This window comes from Lissotriton helveticus, chromosome 11 (assembly GCF_964261635.1).
Source record: "Lissotriton helveticus chromosome 11, aLisHel1.1, whole genome shotgun sequence".
NCBI lineage: Eukaryota > Metazoa > Chordata > Amphibia > Caudata > Salamandridae > Lissotriton > Lissotriton helveticus.
The window spans coordinates 317,245,904-317,252,190 of NC_136072.1; positions in this window are offsets into that span (position 1 = coordinate 317,245,904).

The window sequence follows — 6,287 nt, forward strand, 5'->3', positions numbered from 1 at the left end:
CCAAAATAATCGGTGGAAATTTACCCCTTGTGGAAAAAATGCAGACACAAAATAACCGGAATGTATCTCAGGAACCTATAGTAAGTAATACTCAAAATGGAAAGGGATGTATAGCCTGGAATCATCCATGCAATATACATAGTGACTCTAATGATACTCAAATTACGCTATCTGAAGTTGAGCCTAACATCTCATTAAACGGAAGAAACAAACGCCCAGGTTTAAGGATACAGAGAACAGTTTGTCAAGAAAAAATCAACTTACTGAATGATCCTACAAATTCCATCCAAAGGGAAGATTACTGACCTGGTATTGGAAATCAACCAGAAGACACTGTAATTGGTGCAGAAACAACAAGTAAAAAGAGGTATATTGGAGATTATCACAGTAACCATGAGGAATTAACAGTTACAAGGACTGGAGAAGATAAACAAATTATCTGTAAAAATATGCAAAACAAAAGCGAAAACAAGCTGGTATCAACAAATTCAAAGAAATTGGTACAAATAATATTTACACCAGTATACAACTCAAGAGGTTCTAGTGATATTCTGAATAGAGGGAATATCTTACAACTATTCAAATCGATTCCTGAGCTAGAAAAAATAACATCAAAAGACATTGAGTCGGTGGGATTTGCACATAATATGGACGGCTCTCGGCCACATACAGTCCTAACGGTCAACACCCCTTGTCTAGCGGAACATATTATAAAACAGCAAGAAATTTTCGATGGTTGGGGGATCAAAATTGCTCATCCACCTTCCAAACCTTACCTGAGTCCGTTTAAAAAGGATCTCTCAAAAAACGCCTATAAGGAAGTAACAGGCATCCCAGTATATTCAATATTAAAAAACCCACAAGGTAGATCACACCAGATTAATAAGGAGAGTCCGGAAGAAATAAAATTGGTAGAACCTCGGCAAATAAATGAGAGTTGGATACGCAATGCTCTGCATGATCTCTGACCTGGTAATAACCATAACAAACTGAAGGAACGGAGAGATCATCACCAGCCAGTAACCATATGTTCATGGAACATCAGTGGACTGGGAAAAAAAATCCAAAACGCCGGAATAGAATCCCTGTCAAATATCTATCAAATCATATGTTTGCAAGAGACATGGAACACGGAAGCTTTCTTCTTACAAGGCTATAAAGGATTCTATGTACCAGCCATCAAATATACCAAGTTTGGACGCCCATGTGGGGGCCTGGCAATATTTATTGGGATGGACCTCAAAATCAATCATGAACAGCTGGATACCAATAACGCAAATATACAAGCTGTTAAGATAACAACGGGGCATGACGAGTTAAAAAACAGGATTAACTTACTAATACTGAATATTTATATTCCACCAAATCAGACATCACGTAAGAACACAAGTTTTGAACTAGTAACATTCCTGCTGGAACAACTAATGATTGATCCGACTGTCAGTATTTTAGCTACGGGGGATTTTAATATTAACTTGCTGATTAACATTACACGGAATGATTTGGTTCACTCTCAAAACTATGAATGGTCCATCCCGGAACAATCATTGGATCAAAGTCCAATTCCCAAGGAAAATTCAATTGGGAAAACCTACTGATGGACTTGGAGGCAATAGGATTACGTGCTCTAAACGGAAGGTTCCCAACGGATCAACCGCCTGGCTGGTCATTTCACAACCACGAATCCAAATCAAAAATTTACTTTACATTAATGTCATTAGACATGTTTGATAAAATTGGTTCCTATCTACTCAATAAGCGAATCGACAGTGATCACAGCCAGCAAATAGTGGAATTGTGTTTTGATTTCTCCAGACATCAAAGTTATTTAACCACATGAGGACAGATTACGTCAATTAATCATAAGAAACTTATCTGGAAACCGGATAAAAAATATGTTGTGGAAAAAAGGGCCCAAAAATTGGCATTTGAATGTTTTGAGAAGCAAGCAACGCAGGCAGCAATACTATGTTGGGAACAATTTACTGAAAAGGCAGTAGAGTTGGATAATGAAAACACGACTAGTAAGAAATCGAAATTCATGGGAAAAAAAATAAAAAATTATAACAAAATCAATCTTCCCTACACTATTAAAAAAGTGAGGCGGACTCGTAACAAGTTGAGGAAACAACTTACCAGGATGCCGGATAATGAAGACGTTAGGATACAACTCAGAAATACAAATAGTAATTTGAGGAAATTAATATGGTCTGAAAAAAACAAAACCCAACAAGAGCTATGGACAAAAATCTTCCACGCTAGTAACCAACCAAATTCTAGAGAATTTTGGAAAATTATTAACGAAATAAACAGACCAAACAAGCATGTAATAGCCTCGCCAATAACAGAAGAGGACTGGGTAAGGTTCCTTAAAAAAAACCTTTTCGCCGAAATAGAAGTATGTACCAACGGTGGGGGCTATAAAGAGCCCACTGAAAGACCAACTGAAACGGAACCGGTGATAAATTTCACAATCGCTGAGGTAGTAAACATAATAAAGAGACAAAAGGATGGAGCTCCGGGTCCCAACGGTATTCCTTTTGCCCTCTATAAAGATGACCCCCTATTATGGGCTACCTATCTGACGAAGGTTTTCAATGAAATTATCCATACAGGAAAAATACCACAATCCTGGAGAGGATCGCTTATATCGCCCGTGTTCACAAAGGGTAATTGGCAATTACCGGAGAATTACCGTTTGATCACCCTGCAAGATACGGACGCCAAGCTATTCGCAGGTCTCTTATTATCAATTCTGACAGATTGGGTCAAGGAAAAGTCAATACTACCCCCCAACCAAACCGGCTTCATTAAGGGCTTAGGAACCACAACCAACTTGTTAATTTTATCAGTTCTAATGGATAAGACACTTTTTTCTAAACAGTCACTTTACTTTTGTTTTGTCGATTTCAGATCGGCCTTCGATTTAGTAAATAGGTCCCTCCTATGGAAAAAACTCGAGGGCTACGGAATCCCAGGCTCACTACTGACTCTTATTAAATTATTATACTCTGATAATTGGGTCAAGGTGAGGATAGGCGATGGCCGAGCTTTGACCAATAAAATACTGGTGACTCGTGGCCTTAAGCAGGGATGCGTGCTTGCACCTTTACTTTTCAATTTATTTGTGGCCGATCTTACCAACTCATTAAATGAGGTAAACTCACATCCACCTAGGGTAGCCGGAAAACAAATGTCTAACTTGCTATATGCAGATGATGTGGTGTTGCTGAGCCACACAAAAGTGGGGCTGCAAAGACTGATCGATTGTACACTTAAATATGCAAAGGATAACCAAATTACAATAAATGAGACAAAAACAAAAATAATGGTTGTGCCAGGAAAAAAAAGACAAAAGATGAAATGGTTGTTGGGACAAACACAACTAGAGCAAGTGGAGAGTTACCGATATCTCGGTGTCCTTTTTAATGAGACCGGACGCTTTGTACCACAAAGGGAAGATATTGCAAGGATGGCAAATAGCTTGATTGCGGCATTTAGAACTCTACAAAAGAATCTATCTGCACTGTTAAAAATCATAGCTGCCAAACTACTACCATCCTTAACATACGGTGCTGAAGTGCTAAATGGGAAGGATGCTGTGCTCATCAACAATGCTGTAGCAAAAACCTATAAAATATTATTTACCCTACCATGTAATGCCTCACAAGCGCAAATAAGGATGGAATTTGGTATGAACAATCAGCTATATGCCCGGCAAGGCCAAATATTAAAAGTTTGGAATAGAGTAAAAAATGATCAGGTGAATCAATTGTCTATAGTTTTGTGGAGAGAGGTTAAAGAAAACCAGAAACTGCAAGCGTGGAAATACCTAAACAACGCAAAAGAAGAATTTGGAATATCAGCAATCTGGGAAAACACTATAACGCAGGAAAGCTTTAAAAAAACAATCAATAAGCTGGTTACTCACCTATCGCTGCTTAAAGACAAAGCTTTGTTAGTAAAATGTAAGCACTCATGGCCAATCATAAATGGCTACAAAAAAAAACAAGTCAAAGCTTACCTCCATACGGCATGGTCAGTCCAAAGTAAGCGAACATTTATAGGAGCACGCTTTGGTCAATGGCCAGGTTTGTGTCATCTTCCACCCTGGAAATCAAACGAGGGCAATACGTTATGCAAACTTTGCAAGGGGGGAAAAGAAGACATTGTGCCCTTGGTATGTCTGTGCCCTGCCATAGCCTCAGAAAGGAGACTAATCCTCAGGAGGTTGTTTAATGCACGAGATATAAGAACTTGTAGACAAGCAATAATGGCGTGTCTAAGCCCGAATGACTTACCAATTAATGTTGCTTTTGTAAAAAATTTAAATGTGATTGCCAAAGGTCATAAGGAACGTTTCATTTAGTTTTATTAGTTTTTATTTTTTTATTTTTTATTTTTAATGATATTTACTATTTGCATGATGTATAACTGTGTATTGATGCTGATACTTTCTCTAAGGTCACATTTTTGTAAGATTTTAATTAATCAAACAAATAAACAAACTTGAAACTTAAACTTGAGTCTGGTGTTGTCTGGGTCTTTGGTGAAGGTGAGGATTAGCTGAGTGTCATTGGTGTAGGATACTATGCTGAGTTCATGGTGTCTGATGATGGCGGCGAGGTGGGCCATGTAGGTTCAGAGAGGAAGGGTGGCAGTCTGATTCGTTGGGTTCTGCCAGTGAGGAAAGAGCTGATCCATTTGAGGGTGGTTCCATGTTTGCCAGCGTTGTGGAGTCTGGTGGTGAGCGTGCAGAGGGAGGCGTTGTCGAACACTGCAGAGAGGCAGAGAAGGATCAGGGCCATTGTGTCTCCTTGGTCGAGGAGGGTGCGATGTCGTCTGTCGCGGCGAGTAGAGCAGCCTTGGTGCTGTTGTTGCTTCGGAATCCGGATTGGGAGGGGTCGAGGACGGAGTTTTCTTCGATGAATGTTGTTAGCTGGGCATGGACGATCTTCTATGTTACTTTGGCCGCGAAAGGGAGGAAGGAGGTGGGTCGGTAGTTCTTGAGGCCCATGGGGTCTGCTGATGGTTTCTTGAGCAGCGGTCTGACTTCTGAGCGTTTCCCGTTATCGGGGAAGGTGCCGGTCTTGAGGGTGGTGTTGATGGTGCCCCGTAGTTCGGGAGCAATGGCGGCTCTGTGGTAGATGTGCGGCAGGCAGTTTCTGTGGGGCTCCTGAGTGGATGCTTTTCATGGTGAAGGTGGTGCCCTCGCTGGTGGCTGGGGTCCAGGAAGAGATGGTAGGCTCGTTGGCGTTGCTGGAGATGGTGGTGGTTTCGGTGTCAGGTGTTTAGTCATTGAAATGGTCGTAGAGGCCCTTGATTTTCAGGTGGAAGTAGGATCCGAGCTTGTCGCAGAGGTACTGGGCAGGGGTGATGTCAGTGGTGTCGCTAGGGGGGCTTGGTGAATTCCTGGATGACCCTGAAGAGTTCCTTGGAGTTGCTGGAGGTGGGGGTGATCTTGTTTCGGATGAAGGTCCTTTTGGTGCAACTGATGCGTTGGTGGAATTTTGTCATGGAGGTCTTGTAGGTGGTGTGATCTCCTGGGGTTTTGCTGTTTCCCCAGTTCTTCTCAAGACATCTGTAGCTGCGTCTGGATTCTTGGAGGTCGGTGGTAAACCAGGTGGCTTTTCTGGAACGCTGTCTGTTGAAGTTGTGTAGGGGTGCAAATTCGTCTTCACATTTGGAGATCCATGTGTGGAGTTCTTTGGCCGCGATGTTGGCGTCCGTCGAGGTTGTGCGGGTGTCACGGATAAGGGTGTGGTTGAGCTGCTCCTAAGTGATTTTGCTCCTGTTCCTTTGTAGAGGGCACGTGGCGGATTTGGGGGCAGTGTGTTTGTCGACGTTGAAGTATACCCAATGGTGGTCCATCCAGGGGCGTTGAGTGGTGTGGCTGAAATGAATATGGTTTCCTCCTGCGAAGATGGGTTCGAGAGTGTGTCCTGCCTTGTGGGTGGGTGTGGTGACGAGCTGTTTCAGGCCGATGTTGGTAAGGTTGTCCAGGAGGGGGGTGGAGTTGTGGTTGATGGGGTTGTCGAGGTGAAAGTTCAGGTCTCCGATGAGTATGTAGTCCATAGAGGCGATGGCGTGGGTTACGACAAGGTCGGAAAATAGCCACGGCGAATGAGGCGCGAGGTCTGGGGTCTGTAGGCGAGGGTGCTGCGAAGAATGATTCTCAGGCTTATCTGTGTGTGGAAGTGAAGGTGCTCGGTGGTGAAGAGTGGGTCGTTTGTGGTGGAGGTGGAGAGTCAAGGGAGCTCTTGTGTGCGATGGCGAGTCCTCGTCCT